General features: G+C 43.3%; 1 protein-coding gene across 5 annotated transcripts in view; it reads left to right on the top strand.

Moving 5' to 3' along the window:
• PLXNB2 (plexin B2) overlaps nt 1-16908 on the top strand; it is a 503243-nt gene that overhangs the window by 328866 nt on the left and 157469 nt on the right. For all 5 annotated transcript variants that reach the window (XM_029617385.1, XM_029617386.1, XM_029617388.1 and 2 more), the window contains one exon: nt 8282-8371. The gene's annotated coding sequence lies outside the window, so the exon portion shown is untranslated. The remainder of the gene's footprint in view (nt 1-8281; nt 8372-16908) is intronic.

The following is a 16908-nucleotide window of genomic DNA, read 5'->3' as shown; positions in this document are numbered from 1 at the left end:
TTGCAGATGCAATGCTGCTGGCCTGCTGCCATCTGCAGATCACGTCTCGGCTGATTCTGACTGGTGCTGGGCTGAACTTGGAGTCTCCCTCCATGGCCTGAAGATCTCCAGCCATGTGAGGGAAGGGCAGGAGAAGGGGGGGGGGGTGAGGAAAACCAGATTGGGCCTTGGGGGAGAGAGGGCCCCCATTTGTTTTATGTGTGTGTGGGGGGGGGGGGGGGGGTTTGTACCCTGTGATGCACTGGGAGAGACCTGTGATTCTGAATAGATCCAGCTCTATGAGCTAATAATCCTTCAATATGTCTTCTGAATTCTGCAATATATTTTTTGAGTTGTGGTAACCAGAACTGCAAACGATATTCAAGATGAGGTCGCACCATGGAGCAATACAGAGGCATTATGATATTTTCTGTTTTATTCTCCATTCCTTTCCTAATAATCAGGGGCGGATTGGCCTATCGGGGGATCGGGCATCTCCCGGTGGGCCGGTCGCTCTAGTCACGTGGTCTGCTGAGCGCGGCTGTGACAGAGCCGTGCTCGGCAGACCACGTGGTATCTCCTGGGCCGGCCGTGGCGGTGAATCCCCGGGCCAGTCATCATCGGGAATCCGCCCCTGCTAATAATCCCTAGCATTTGATTTGCTTTCTTGGCTGCTGCTGCATTCTGAGCAGAAGATTTCAACGTATTTTCAACAATGACGCCTAGATCCTTTTTCTGAGTGGTGACTCCTAATGTGGAACCTTGCATTATGTAGCTATTATTTGGGTTACTTTTCCTTAAGTGCATCACTTTGCACTTGTCCACATTAAATTTCATTTGCCACTTGCATGCCCAATCTCCCAGTTTTGCAAGGTCCTCTTGCAATTTCTTACAATCCTGTTGTGATTCAACATCTTTGACTAATTTTGTGTCATCAGCAAATTTGATCTCCTCATTTCTTCCCATTTCCAGGTCATTTATAAACATATTAAAAAGCAGTGATCCCAAAACAGATCCCTGTAGCACTCCCCTATTCACCTTTCACCATTGGGAAAATTTACCATTTAGCCATACTCTGTTTTCTATCTTTTAACCAGTTCGCAATCCACACTAGGACACTGCCCCCTAACCCATGACTTTTTAATTTCCTAAGAAGTCTTTCATGAGGAACTTTGTCAAATGCTTTCTAGAAATCCAGATACACTATAACATCTAGATCAAAGTAGATTTTAGTGGGCACATTGTGCGTAGCATGATATGCTCTCCTTCATGTGCCCTTTTGCATACACTACCCAAGTTCTAAAATGTAATACCTGCCTCAGACCCAGTATTGGCCTTTTTAGTGTGCATGCTATTTAAAGGGCTCAGCTACTAGCGAGCAATGTGGCTGAAAGACGATCATGTACAAGACACTGTAAATGTTTACTTGCGGACCCTTGGCCCATGACATGTCTTCCCATACTTCTCTTTGTGGAAAGAAAATACACCCACACACAGTTTAGACCTACCTACACATTAACAATTACACATTATTGACACAATGAAATGCTTTTTCAGACTAAAGTTTAACATAAGACAAGTGGTTTTCAGACATTACTTTGTATTTTACAGCGTATAAGGCACAATAGTTGTACAATATGTAATAAAGGGCCATTTCACAAGTTCTCTTAGAATGACATGATCATGATAGACATTTCTGTCTTTGGGTTCATCAGTACAAAATCCATTATAAGTATTCTAAGTCTTGACCTAGAACAGTCTGGGTGATGAGGTCTTTGAGGTCGACAGTTTTTTTCTTTGATTTAGAGAGGATCTTATGGACTGTATCATTTTGCTGCAACCAGGGCTGACATTGAAAAGAAACTAAAATACAGGATATTCCCTACAATTGGAAATCCTAGCTCATGCTACTGACACCACTCCTTGGGTGCATCTTGTATTCCTCAATAACTTTCATTGCTGCTGCTTGAATCCTGCCCCATTACATCACCAGCTGTCGCTCTCTAGCCACCCATCCCCTCCAGCCCCAGGTCTTCTGCACTGCCACCCCTCCATAAAACACACATCACTTCAGTCGGTCTTAGCTGCTGATGATCTTCTGTCATGTCGCTACACTAATAGTTATCTGTATTCTATTTTCCCACTCCATGACAGTCACTCATTCTAAAAACCACACAAAATAACTTTCCTGATTCAGTTATTGAAGACCCAACACAGGCCTGTGTTTCAGCTTTCCTTAGGGGTCCCAACACATGTTACGATATTTCATTTTCAAAATATATGCTGAAATAACTTTGAAAGACGTGTTGGAACCCCTGAGGAACGCGGTGTGCCTGCCGAAACATAGTCCTGTGTCGGGACTTCAATAATTGAATTATGAAAGATATTTTGAGCAGTTTTTAGAAAGAGTGACTGTCATGGAGTGGGAAAATAGAATACAGATAGCTATTACTGTAGTTACTTTTTTTTTTTTTTGCTAAATTGTGAGGGTAGTTAAATGAACAAACTGATACATGATGAACATGTGCATTGAACTTTGAAAATGCTTGTAGCCTATTGCGAGGCAAGAGGCATAGAGATTGCTTACACAGTGCTTTGATAACAAGTTTGTTTAAAAATATAAACATTTGTTTCTTTTAAGATTTATACCTCTGCTTTTATGTATTTGTAGTAACCCCTTCTATTGCCAATTCTAGGTGGCTAACAAAATTAGTCATAAAATAACGCAACAAATAAGACAAAGCTAAAACAGAAAAACATACAAAGCACCAATTAAATAGAATAATCATCATATGTTTGGAAATAAGTATAATTAAACTAAAAAAATTATTAAAATGGGACATCCTGCATGACTGCATAAAAAATTAAATCAAACCATCTCATTAAAAGCCTGCATAAAATGATGTGCCTTCAGTAGTTTGTAAATTGAAATCCTATCCCTGCCAAAACCTTTTAGTAGCTCTGCATATGCTGCCGCACAGTGTCATATAGTCATGCTGAACGGCTGTGCTAAGTGTTGGCTAATAGCAATTTTAAAAGTACTACTTATCCAGGCAAAAGCAAAACCTTTACCATTTTAGAAGATTACACCATCTATATGTGACTTGAATGAGTAGAAAAAATTTAGAGCATGTTTGATAATTGTAAAAATATATGGATGTTGCCTAGGATGAGGATTGTTGGGTCAGGAACATGTGGAGGAAATAGTAACTCAACACATTCAGTCTCAGAGGGATTAAAGTGCCTTGGATTTATATTCTCACATTCTAAGAAGAGGCTCAAGTGTTACAACAGGGATCAGTCCTTGGACCAGTTCTTTTCAACATTTTTGTAAGCGATATTGTGGAAGGGCTATCAGGAAAGGTTTTATTTATTTTTTAAATGATGCCAAAATGTGAAACAGATTTGACACCCAGGAAAATATGGAAACTATGTTGAGGGATCTAGTGAATCTAGATTCTGACAGCTAAGATCTAATGCTAAAAAATGTAGCCCTGCATTTGGACTGCAAAAACCCAGTACACAAGGTGATATTCTTCTATGCATAAACCGAGTGGCATCTGGGGCTTATCGAATCTGATGATCTCTAGACTGCCAAGCAGGTGAAAGTAACAGCAAAAGCCAGCAAGAGGAAGAGGAATTGATAGAATAAAGGAGTTGATATTGCCCCTATAGAAGTCCCGGGTGAGACTTCATTTGGGAAAACTGTGTACAATTCTGGAGGCCGCACCTTCAGATGGAATCTGTCCAGAGGGCAGATATTAAAATGGTCAGTGGTCTTTGTTGTAAAGGGTATGGGAACAGACTTAAAAATCTAGACAGCAGGGCCGGTGCAAGGGTATTGGGCGCCCTAGGCGACCCTTGCACTGCCGCCCCCCCCCCCCCCCTGTTTCGGTGCCGACTGTGTGCTTCTCAGGGTGCCGAGCCGTAGGGGGCACCAAAGAGCAGCCATGTGGTGCCACAAGTGGAGCCTATCCCACTCGCGGCAAAGAGAAATAGAAAACAGTCTGTGCCAAAACAGGTAGGGGGGTGCACACAGTCTCTGTTTCTGTTTGCCTTGAGTGGGATAGGCTCTGCTTGCAACACCATGTGGCTGCTCTTTGGCGCCCCCCTACGGCTCAGCGCCCTAGGATGTGCCAGCCCTGCTAGACAAGGTATACTCTAGAGAAAAGATGTGATGGAGAGGGGTGATATATTTACTTCCAAAGTATAAATCTATTTATTTATTTATTTATTTTTCTATCGATCGAGTTTCATATACCATCGTTCGGGTTTGCCATCACAACGGTTTACAAAGTTTCGATGTTTACAGAGTGTTCAAAAGATTTGTGCGAGTGTTAACATAGTTATTGTGGGAGTTATAAACGTAATTCGGATATCGAGCCTTACATGTTATATTACGTGCTTACATTGGTTCCACATGGTTACATAGGGCAGGTAGGGAGGGAAGTAATAAGAGTCATTGGGTGTTTTGGTAGGCTTTGGTGAACATCCATGTTTTTAGTAGTTCTTTTTTGAAGTTTTTTAAATTTTGTTGTGTTCTAAGTTTGGTTGGGAGGGTGTTCCAGAGTTTGGGACTTCCTAGGGATATGGCCCTTTTCTGATTTGAGGTAAGTTGTTTGGATCGAGTAGGAGGAATTTTTAAGAGACCTTTGTTAGTTGAGTGGAGGTTTCGGTTTAGTGAGTGGAGTTGTATTGATGTACTTAGCCAGTTTGTTTGCTTTTCGTATATTATTTTGTGTAATATGGGTAGAATTTTGTAGTCTATTCAGAATTTTATTGGGTGCCAGTGTAGTGATATAAGTGTTGGAGTAATGTGATCGTGTTTTTTGGATCCAGTGAGTATTCTGTCAGCTTTTTTTTTTTTTTGAGGATTTGGAGTGGTCGGATGGTGGTGAGAGGTAAATTGAATAGTCCAGGTTGGAGAAGATGAGTAGTTGAAGGACTGTTCTGAAGTCGTTCAGGGAGAGGAAAGGTTTTAGATGTCTTGGGGTTAGGAGTTTGTGATATCAGTCTTTGATTTTAGCAGTGATGTGTTTCTTGAAGGATAGTTCATTGTCAATTATGACTCCTAGGTTGCGGGCATGAGTGACAGGGGAGATTGCCGCCTTTTGGTTCATTATGTTGAGTGGTGGTAGGTGAGGAGAGTTGTTTTTTTCTATCCAGCATGATTATTTCTGTCTTATCGATGTTTAAGATGAGTTTCATGTTGGTTAATAGTTGCTTTGTTTTTGTGAGATAAATGGCTGTCTCTTTGTAGGTATCTTCCAGAGTGTCGTGTATTGGGATTAGTATTTGGATATCATCCGCATATATGAAGTGGGTCAGTTTAAGGTTTGTTAGGAAGTGGCATATCAGGAGAAGATAGATGTTGAAGAGTATCGCAGATAGAGCGGAGCCTAAATGCACAAAATACGGGCATCTTTCAATGGAAGACAGACTGGAAGGGTCATGGGATGAGGGTGAAAAGGAGTAGATTCAGGAGTAATCTAAGGAAAACTCTCTTTACAGAAAGGATGGTAGATGTCATCACCACCACTGGGAGGCTGTTCCATGCAACAAGAAATATCTGAATTCAAGAATGCATGGGAAGGGCAGACAATATACTGTAGGCCATATTGACTTTTTGTGCCTTCACTTTTCTACATTTCTAACAACTTCTTTTTCTGTTAGTTCTTCAAAAAGTACCAAAGATAGCAAAAGGGAAAGATTAAACATACAAAATCTATATTCCAATTTTTCAAACCTTAAATTGTAAATTTCTAAAGAGGTTTTTTCCCAAAAAATCCCTTAGACATGCCCAAAACTACCAAAAGTTTAAATATCCTACAATAATCATAAAAATAAAATCACCTCACACACTTCACTAATTCATAAAATCATTTTACACTCAGCCCATACATCCACACCTCATACTTCACACACACACACACACACACACACACACACACACACACCTTTTAATATTACCATTTTTCAAATCACAATATATTACACCTATCACAATTAATGCACAAATAGAATATTATATACAGAGGTTCTCACAAGTAAGAAAATATCTTCTCTATATCAAATGCTAAATATCCATAAATCAAAGCAGATCTCTTCCCATTCTATCTAGTTTGACAGGTATTTTAACACCAGCAAAGGGCTCTGTTTTGCTGATGTCCAGCTTCTTCGAGGGGGGGGGGGGAGTGTTTCTGAAGAGATGTAAACTATGAAGACCACTGTCATTTCTCAAGAGAATATCTCCTACACACATTTATCCAAAGATGGCCTGCCCAAGACATGAAAACCCAACTGGAGATGGCTAATATTCAATCAGAAAACTTGCAGCAATTGTTTTCTGCTGAATGTTACATTAATGTTTGAGATCATATAAAACAATGTCATCTTCATAGCAACCGAATGCTGTAAATACATCAAACTTAATCCTAATATTGCTGTATTTATCATGTTTATATTATCTTTAAGTTTATGAAAAACAGCTTACTTAACGGGCCATCACGGCTTAACTGAAAGAGCCACAAATGTGCCAAACTTGCTGACACTTTCAAGTGATTTTGCTGCAGACCCATCTGTGAATTAAACAATGAATTATTGAAATGCTTACAACATTTCAAAGGTTTTTAAAGATGGAGAAACCCCAAAATGCAAGACTTGTTGCATATTCGATTATTATTATTAAAGTGGGCTTCCATCAAAATCTGTTTGCTAGCTCAAACCGGCAGTTGGCAAGAACGGGAATCTTGGTGCCACAGCAGAGGACATCGTGCATTGCGCGTTCACGTATATGTCTTATGAAAGCCGCAGGAAACTCAGGGACCCGATACTTCAAAAAGTATCACAGCATCCAAGCATGCATATTCTGTAAATGTTTATTTGCTTAATAAGTCTGGTTCAGTATTTTGCAAATAGTGGCTTTTTGTGGTTTCAGGTACATATAAATATAGAGCAGATGAGTGGTTTTTACTTTGCCATGCCTAGAAATAAAGGTCAACAAATTTGTAACTTATACCTTTTTATTGGGATAATTTAATTCATTTGTGACTAACAGAGCTCTGCTGCCTTTGGGATGTAGGTGCTACTCAAAGCAAACCTATATTTAGAATATATCTGGCCATTTTGAGTCTTAAGGTCTCCGAATATCGAAAGCATTAAAATAGTGTGGTAATGACCTCATTAGTCATTGCCATGCTCTTTGCTAAGGTTCCAGAACCAGGAGATAAATTTTAACACAGTTTATAATGCCTCAAATTTAGCTCCTGTCCAGGACTGTAGTAAACTACTAGCGCACTAGTTCTGCACCTTAGCAGTTTACAAATGAAGGAGCGCTGTATCCTTGGCCATCTCTACCCTCACAGCATGAATCCCTCCCTCCTGGTGACGTGCCCCTCTTGAAATGAGCCCCTTCCTCTCACACCCAGGCCAAGCCTGTAAAATGAGGCTCTCTCACCTCCTACCAGCTCTCAGCTTTTAGTGATCCAGCAGCACAAATGTTGACCCTCATGCAAACTGTGGCTTTAAGAGGTAGCTGGAAATTGAGCCAGCAGGAACCAGGTCTTAGTGGTGGGGTAGGATCCGCAGCGATCTGAGGTGGTATTAGAAATGGGGAGGCAGCCTGGGCAAGAGTGTTTCCAGAGGAGGACCAGAGGGACTCCCAGGCTAGGTGTTCCTTTCAGTTGAGGCTGGTTTGTATAAGGGAACCCAAATGATATGTAGAATATGCATTATAAGCTGTGCATTATTTTTGGCAGAGCTCTTTGAACATGCATGGTGTTCTGCATACCATTGTTTTGGTACACTGGGTATTAAAACAAAATGTGCCATGGTGGAAGAATAACATACTGAAGTCAGCCATGCCAGTTTTAGTGTACTTTTTAGTGGATGGGGTCCCGTGATCAGATCAGTGCAAAAATGCTAGTCACAAATGTACGAACTTAGCCTGATAAAGTGGGGTCTCCTACAGTTTTCATTTCTTGATCTTCAGTTCTGTATCTAAGTGGACTAACCCGACAGCCACAACTACTTTGTCCTGCCCGAAACTGAATGTGTGAGACCTGTTAAGAGGGCAGTCTGAAGTAAGATTAATGCCTCAGCAAATCCTTATCCTGTTCCATCACTCGACACCGTGGAATTTGTGGACTTTCTCCTTATTGTGACTTGAGCAAGGCACCTGGTGGTTTTTCACTTTCTGTGAAAAATCAGTAGTGGCATAGCCCGAGGCAGTGAAGACAGTTTACGTTGTAAACGAGCTTTATGTTGTGAGGTGTTCACACGTTTCACTTTTTTTTTTTCATAGGTAAAGCTCATCAAAGAGAGAGGTGAAAAGATTTCCTAGGGAAGGGACAAAAAAAAACTACGTAGCACGAAGAACCTGGGAATAAAGCTTGTAAGTATCATTTCTTTGTTTGGAAAATATAAAATATTCGGGTTTTGGTGATTTTGCTTTGTGAAATGATGAAGTGAACTTGCAGCATATGCAGAGTGGAGTGTCAAATGTGATTAACTGCTTTTTTTTTTTCCTTCCTTAAGAATACTGATTAATGTGTCACTAATGTTCCTTTTCAAAGTGTTAGCATCTAAATATTTTTATTACAGTCCTGTAGGCCTATCTGTTTCAGCAGCAGCATAATTGTGTGTTTTGGCTGTGTCGGAACAAAGCACAGAATCAAAGCATTGGGTACTTAGGTCATGTATCTATCAGCTGATTTGCAGGAGTGGGAGTTTATAGGTAATTATTTTGGCACTGTAGCAGAACCAAAACAGCTTCTAGTAGCTGTTCTATTGCAAATAGTTTCCTTCTGTGCATGGAAAAGGCCGGCTTTGCAGACCACCTTTTGTTAGGGATGAGTATTTGTTTAATTCATTTTTGTTTTTTTTTTAGTGGGTACAAATTCCTGGGTCTAGCCAGGTCACAGGTTAGGTGAGGCAACGGGCAAAGGGTGCTTTCGGTCCCCCTTCCATTTCAAGCTTACCTGCTTGCAGACTGATTCAAAAGGATGGCAACCCCCCCCCCCCATAATGGCTCAGATGTTCAGGAAACAGGCTCACCAATGTTTTGTAGCTGTCTAGATTATTTGAAACATAGAAATGACGGCAGAAAAGGATCAGTGGTCCATCCAGTCTGCCCAGCGCGCTGTGAACCTGTTGCAAGGCCATCAGGGCTGTTAAAATGTTACATGCATTATGTAATATTCCAAGATTGCTATTTATTTATTTTAGGTGTTTATATTCTGCTTTCCAGCTCTTCAGAGCGGATTGCGTTAAGGTACTATAAGGATTTTCCTATCCCCAGAGGGCTTACAATTCAAGTTTGTACCTGAGGCAACGAGGAGGGTTAGGTGACTTGCCCAAGGTCGCAAGGAGCAACAGCGGGATTTGAATCCTGGTTTCCTGATTCATAGCCCGCTGCTCTAACCACTAGGCTTTTTGGTAAGACCTGATGGGGGGGGGGGAGGGGGTGTTAGGTGTTGGATTGGATGGAATCTTTGCATATTCATTGGTGGATTCCCTGCAAATCAAATGGGCTTGGGTACCGCCTCTGTGCCCCATGTGTGGTGATCCACCCAGCATGGTAAAGGACCATTGAGGAAGGAAACAAATAACACTTAGGTAAGAAGTGTTACCCTGCAAGTGAATAAGCGTCTGTGACTGATATCCGGGATATATGCTTAGCAGTGTAGAGAAGACTAAAAAGGGGAAACTGAATGAGATTCTTTTTTTTAATATTCTGCCTTTCATGTCACTTCAGAGCGGATTATATCTAAGTGCAGTATATAGTTCCTGTCCTCAGAGGGCTTACAGTCTAACAGGCCGATGCAGTAACTTGTGCATTAAGAGCTTATGCGCGGAATTTCAGCGCACGGTTTTATCGCACAGGTAAAAAGAATTTTAAACTCCTAATGCAGTAAATCTAATGCATCAGGAGTTGAAATGTGCTGCCCCTGCCGAATGCACGTTTTAACTCGAGGGGGAGGGAGTCCTGAATGGGAGAGGGCGAATAGGAGCACATCTTTTGTTGTGCCCCTAATTTATCCGGCTACCTGGCCGCAATTAGGCTTAAAAAAAATAAACCCGCTGTCGAGCCGCTGCCACTTGTCCTCAAGAGTGGCAGATCCAGCGTTAAAAACTTTACTCCACCTCTGTCCAGGAGTAAAGTTTCAGGCGTTAAGAAAAATGTGCACTCAGCCAGCGCCCCTCTCTGCATTGGGAGCGAATGCTTTTTAACGCCCTCATTTGCATGGAATTTCCATGCGAGGATGCGGAGCTGAGCACACATTTTTAAATGCTTCATATTTTGTGCGGGTGAAACTCCTTCCTGCATCGGGAGTCATGTTTACCTGCCCAAAATGTGCGTTAAGCCGAACGCCCTTTATTACATCGGCCTGTAAGTTTTTTTACTTGAGACAGAGGAGGGTGAAGTTGCAGGCCCAAGGTCACAGGAAGTGTCAGAAGGATCTGAAGCCTGGCTTCCCTGGTCGAAAGGCTGCTACTCCAACCAGTAGGCTGGGTATTTGGCATTCGAGTGGAGTTTGAGTACCAGTGAAGAGCTGCAAAAAGAGGACAAGGGCGCAAGGGTCCTTTAGATACTTTTCTGGTTGATGGCAGTTCAAATGTCAGTTGCAATTTGCGTAACCTTTCTGATTCCAAAGGGCCATAAGGGGAATGTCTTTAAGTGGGCAGCTCCTTTGCTCTTTTCCCAATTCTTCTGTCTCCAAGGGGTGGATTCTTTTCTGTGGGGGGGAGGGAAACGTTTCTGGGCCCAGGTACTGTAAACGGGCTCTGTGGGTGCGTTACCATAGATCTTCGAGGAGGTCATTGTCCAGACTAGGCAAGACTCACTTGGGTGGGTGTTGAAATATTATTTGAACTTAGGATCCAGTTACATCCGTGTTAGTGATGGCTTTAACATACAGGGTTTTTGAAGCTCTTTTCCCGTGTGAGTGTCCCTCTGTGCTGGGGCATTGAGATCTTTGTATCCTCCATTGGGGAGGGATACGTAGCCCAACGTGGCAGGGGTGGCCTAGCAGTGTTGTAGGGTCCCTGGTTCCCACAGTACCTGAGGTGCATGTCGCATGTCCCTGTCTGTGGTCCTGCAGCGCAGGGTGGAAATTTCGTTTGGTGGGGGGGGGGGTCCTCCAGGTGTCTTCCTTCTCTGTCTTCAACACTGATATCCTGGACCTTTTGGGGGGAAGCAGATCAACTTCCAGTCACTCCCAGAAAATACAGGTCTGGTAATCAAAAAAATCTTAAACTTATTCAAAAGTGGAAAAAGCCTTTAGCTTTCTTCCCTACAATCTTTTACCAAAAACCTGGCAGGGTTGTGCCTCTCCCTCACTGTGTCAGACTGAGGGCCTAACTTGGTAAGCGCACAAAAACACTTCTTCCTTTTCCACAATCAAATCTACACTGCCTCAACTATCCCTAGACTCACCCTCCTTTACCAGACTAGGGTTATACCACCCAGTCAAACTCAGTGGGAGGTGCTGTAAGGCATGGTATATCCCTTCTAGCTGACTAAATCCAAGTGTATGGAGCTAGAGCCATCTAGTGGAGACTAAGGTGTGTCTACATTTATTTAGTACATTTTTGTGTATTTGTCACATATACAAAGATAGACCTTTGGAAACGTATGCATTCAATACTGATTTGTTTCATCCTTCTGCTTTGCCAATAGTCATAACTTAATCATCTTCCTAATTTGACTAAGTGACAGGACATTAACCCCCCCCCCCCCCCCCCCCCCCCCCCCCCACACACACACACACACACACACACACACACACACACACCATTGTACAGGTTTTCAGGCGCAGCTAAAAAAAAAAATAAAAAGACCATCCTCTGCTTATAATTTAAATGCCACACCTAGATCTTAACCAAAGGCCGAGAAGCAATATTTATCAAAACATCTGTTCATTTTATCAAAGATATGTAAGGTCCGAGTCCTGAGCCATATGATGGGGGAGGGGCAGGTTTAATATAACATAGAAATGACGGCAGAAAAGGACCAAATGGCACATCCAGACTGCCAGTAAGCTTATGGTAGTATCTGCTGTGCCATGTAAGTTACACCATGCTTATCGGTTTCCCACACTGTAAAAGTCTGGGCCCTCGTTGATTGCTGTTGAATCCAGTTCCCCATTATTCCTTGCCATTGAAGCAGAGAGCAATGGTATTTCCATCCTTTAGCCTTTAGGGATCCACAGTATTTATCCCATGCCCTTTTGAATTCTTTCACTGTTTTGGTTTTCACCACCTCCTCTGGGAAGGGCGTTCCAGGCATCCACTACCCTCTCTGTGAAGAAATATTTTCTGATGTTGGTTCTGAGGCATCCTCCCTGGAGTTTCATTACGTGACCCCCTAGTTCTACTGATTTCTTTCCAATGGAAAAGGTTTAACGTTTGCACATCATTAAAACTTTTTAAGTATCCAAAGATCTGTATCATATCACCCCTGCACCTCCTCTCTTCCAGGGTTACATATTCATATCCTTCAGTCTCTCCCCATAGGTTTTCTGATACTGACCCCCACACCATTTTGGTAGCCCTTCTCTAGACTGCTTCCATCCTGTCTCTATCCCTTTTGAGATAAGGGCTCCAGAAATGACACTGTACTTAGGTGAAGCCTCACCAAGGACCTGTACAAAGGGATTATCACCTCCTTTTTCTTACTAGTTAATCCTCTCTCTATGCAGCCCAGCATTCTTCTGGCTTCAGCTATCGCCTTGTCACATTGCTTAGTCTCTGGCGATCTGAAGACTACTATTACCCCAAGATCCTGCTTTTCATCCATGCACATCAGCCTTCCCTCCCCCCCCCCCCCCCCCCCCAAAATATCATACAGCTCTTTTGGATTATCGCATCCCAGATGCATGACTCTGCATTTCTTAGCATTGAATTCCAGCTGCCAAATCTTCAACCGCTCTTCAAGCTTTTGGAAATCACTTTTCATGCTCTTTAATCCTTCAGGCATGTCCACTCTTCCAGATCTTGGTATCATCCGCAAATAGACAAACTTTACCTACTAACCCTTCCGCAATGTCGCTCACAAAGATGTTGAACAGAACCAGTGCCGACACTGATCCCTGTGGCCCTCCGCTTAACACGGCTCTCTCTTCAAAGTTTCACTTACCATTACACGCTGTCTCCTATCAGTGAACCAGTTTATAATCAACTGCACCACCTTGGTGCTCACTCCGAAGCTTCTCGTTTTGTTCACATGCCTCCTATGTGGGACAGTATCTAAAGCTTTGCTGAAATCCAAATAGAAGACATGGAGTGCTCTTCCTTGATCCATCTCTCTCTAATCACCCAATCAAAAAAAAATCCACCAGATTGGTCTGACAGGACCTTCCTCTGGTGAATCCATGCTACCTCGGGTCCAGCAACTTTCTGGATTGTAGATAGTTCAGTATCCTTTCTTTCAGCAGCGTCTCCATTAATTTTCCCATCACAGAGGTGAGGCTAACCAGTCTGTAGTTTCCAGCCTCTCTGCTTCCACTCTTATGAAGCGGGACCACAATCAATCTTCTCCAATCTCGTGGCACCACTCCCGATTCCAGGGATCTATTAAACAGGTCATTTAGTGGACCCGCCAGGACATCGGAGTTCTTGTAAGTATCCTGGGATGTACCTCATCCAGCCCCATGGACTTGTCCACATTCAGTTTTCCTAGCTCTTCCCTTACATACTTTTCTGTGAAAGGAGTTGTCTACCCCATTCCCATCTAGGGTCTTGTCAACCAGCAGTGGTCCTCCTCTCGGGTCTTCTTTAATGAACACAGAACTGAAGTAATAGTCTACCTGCAGAGACCCACTGAGGACATAAAACTGTTTGGCTGAATCGGGAGAATTAAACCTCCCATTTAAAAATGAAAAGGCGAATAAATATTAATAAACATACTGGACAATTGATAGCTTGAAAGAATGAAGTCAAGTTTAATAATTTTTTCAAGATGTATATCATCAGGAAAAATAAAACCTAAATATACCGTTTGTTAAAGCAGTAGCGGCAGTCTTGTAATCACAGCCAAATGATGCTTTTCTCAGCATGGAACAGCAGACCTCTGACCAAGCAATCCTGCTTTAGCAAATGTGGACTCCATGGCTCCCTCTCTCCTTGCTTGAAAAGTGCCTGGTTGGGGGTAAAGGGGCATGTTTTGGGAGAAAAAGTACAGGAGGTGGGTATTGAGATTTTGCAGACCATTTTACAATGCCCATTTCAACTTAAATGGTGTATTTCTCCCTCTCCCAGCTCCTGGCTTGTTTCTGGATCTACATAAGCCTGGAGCATGTTTTACTTTTGGATAGAACTAACAAGACCAGTAGGGGGGAGAAAGGTAGTGGACCACTCTTTGTGCTCCTTATGAATGGGGCACATAAGTGAAATCCTAAGAAAATCCATCAGAAGGTGACAGAATCCAGCGCTACAGAGCTAATAAGGATAAATGATCTTTCTTTCATGTGACTCAAGAGTAACCTGCTGCTCTGTACTCCAGGGTTGGGGATCTGGCACTATGCGCCTTGCTTCACAACTAGCTAGGGATTTTTCCCTCTTATGTGCCTCCTATCCCAGTATATCCAGTCTGGTCAGGGCGGTAATGATCCTTTCCAGAGGCCATACTCCAGCGCTCCTTCCAGAACCTTCCCGGCACGGGCCCTGCGATCTGGCCACCAGGTGTCTCCCTAAAGCAATGACCATGTCTCCATCCCCCCTCCCCCCCCCCCTTCAAAGGGGGTTGGTGTTCCCGGAAGTATGGCAAAGGTTGTCGGTGATATTTCTAGGAAGCTGGCAACCCAGCCACACCCCGCAAGCCTTCCACCTACCTCTCCCCCAGCTTCTGCCCCTTGCGTGAGGCACCCTTTCTCCCACTCACATCACCTCATATCTTCCTCCCTCATCTTTTTTTTTTCCCCTCTTCCTCTGACACTCCTTCCCCGTTCCTTCCTTTCCCTCTCACTTACACCACACCGTGGCTCGCTGCCTTTCTACTGGCAGAGGGTAGGAACTCCGCCAGCATGTCAGTAAACTGTGCCACTGTGGACCTATCTTGCTCTGCATGCAAAGTGTAGCAGACGCCGCAGGCTCGTTTTGGGGAGCACTTGCTGCCGCCCCAAAATTTTGCTGCTTGAGAGGGACTGCCCGATCTTCCCTAACAATAGAATCTCTCCTGAACAGCTCAGTTTCTGTGGGTACAGAAGTATCATGAAAAGCTCTGAGAGAAGACTGAGGGCTCCGTCAAGTAAGATGACCTGGGCATTATAAAATGGTCTGTAAAACCTCAGTATCTCCGGGTAGTTGCTGTCCCAAGAGATGTCACTTTCTCAGGGAAAGCTTGACCTCCATCCATTTCCTTTCAGACTGAGAACCATCCCTGCAATAACCAGCACCACTGGCAACCTCCTTTTTGTAGTCTTGTTGAGAAAGCTTAATTAGCCTCTCAGAAGCCCCTGCCTGTGACCCCAGGGGACAGGGGTGAGTTAGATCAGTAGTTCAGTGTTGAGAAGCTTGCATTGCTGTATGTAGCCTGTGTGCGCGCTCTCTCTCTCTCTCTCTCTCTCAAGTGGGATTTTGATAATACCAGTAAATTTTGTTTTTGTTTATCTGCAAAACAGAGCTCGGCCTCTGAACTAGAGGGGAACCAACCGTCTTCCTGAAGATGGTTCCCAAACGATTAAAGAGCAGCATTCTCCTGGGAAAGTTGCTGAGGGGGGGAGGAGGGAGAGAAATGCCTGGCTCCAGGCGCTGCATGGAAACATTAATCCGTGTTTAGGTATTGCAAGATTCATAGCTAAAGATTTTCTCTTGCCATACTGTGTATGTATATGAAATACGCTTGGTAAATCTGGCCTAACGATGTGATTTAACACATCTTACCCCATGCAGTGTGAATTTTAATGTGCTACTGATCAGCTACTCTACTTCTGCCATGTAATATTGCATATCAGCTTGGATTGTAATGCTATGGAAATGGGCCTAATTTAAGCTAAGTATAATTTGTCTGCTAGTTCATATTATGGTTCTTGAGAGCATGTGCAAAGAGGGAAGTGGGGGGAAGGGAGTGTTTGCCAACAGTTTTCCTCCTGCTCCTTTTGCCCCCTTCCCCCACCCACCCCTCCCCACCTTTTTTTTATTTTTTTTTTTATTTGTCCTCCCAACTCAGCCCAGCCAAGGCAGGAGCAGTCAGGGGGCAACAAACCGCACCTCCTTATGACTGGCTACTAGGTGATGCCGTCGTGTGGTGAGTGAAGCCCCCCTCCCCAACCCCAGGGGCTGTGAACGTTGCTGCCTCTGCAATGGGAAGCAGAAGCCCGGCCAGGGATTAGAACCCAGAACTGCTGCACGGCGCTCGCAGCTCGAGCCACTCGGCTCACCTCTATATATCCCTTTTCAAATGGACGTTTTATACTATGAATTGCTTTGAATGGCCTGCATCTTCTCCTTCCCCACACTCCTGCCCTCTCTACCCCCAATCATCTCCATACCCAATGAGTTCCAGCCAAGAAAAAAACCCCCCGCAAAGATAGAATGGTGCAGCTCAACAGATTCAGCAGAGGCATGTGATATTGGCTTAAGCTCCAGATAAAGGCTTTATTGAAGTTATTGCCCTTATAACAATAAATGAGCTATGACTAGCAGAAAATTAAAACTGAAAATCCGCCTGGAAGAAAACATTTGAAGAAAGCGCTTAACTTGGTAAAGTTGGCATTTGTCACTTAGAACGTGTCCCATTCTTTCTTTGTTTACATTTCTTTGAAATTAAGGTTTGTCATGTTTTATGGGGCGCTGTGACTTGTCGGCAGTAGATTTTACACAATAGGGTGCAATGCTCTCCAGCCCTGCATTAGTTTGCTTGCGGGCTAATGATGGCACTTAACACACTGCGGCCTTTGGACTATTAAAAGGGACAGCATTATTGCCCTT

The sequence above is a fragment of the Rhinatrema bivittatum genome, chromosome 9 (genome assembly GCF_901001135.1).
Source record: "Rhinatrema bivittatum chromosome 9, aRhiBiv1.1, whole genome shotgun sequence".
NCBI classification, from domain to species: Eukaryota; Metazoa; Chordata; class Amphibia; order Gymnophiona; family Rhinatrematidae; genus Rhinatrema; species Rhinatrema bivittatum.
This window is presented reverse-complemented; position numbering and strand designations above follow the sequence as displayed.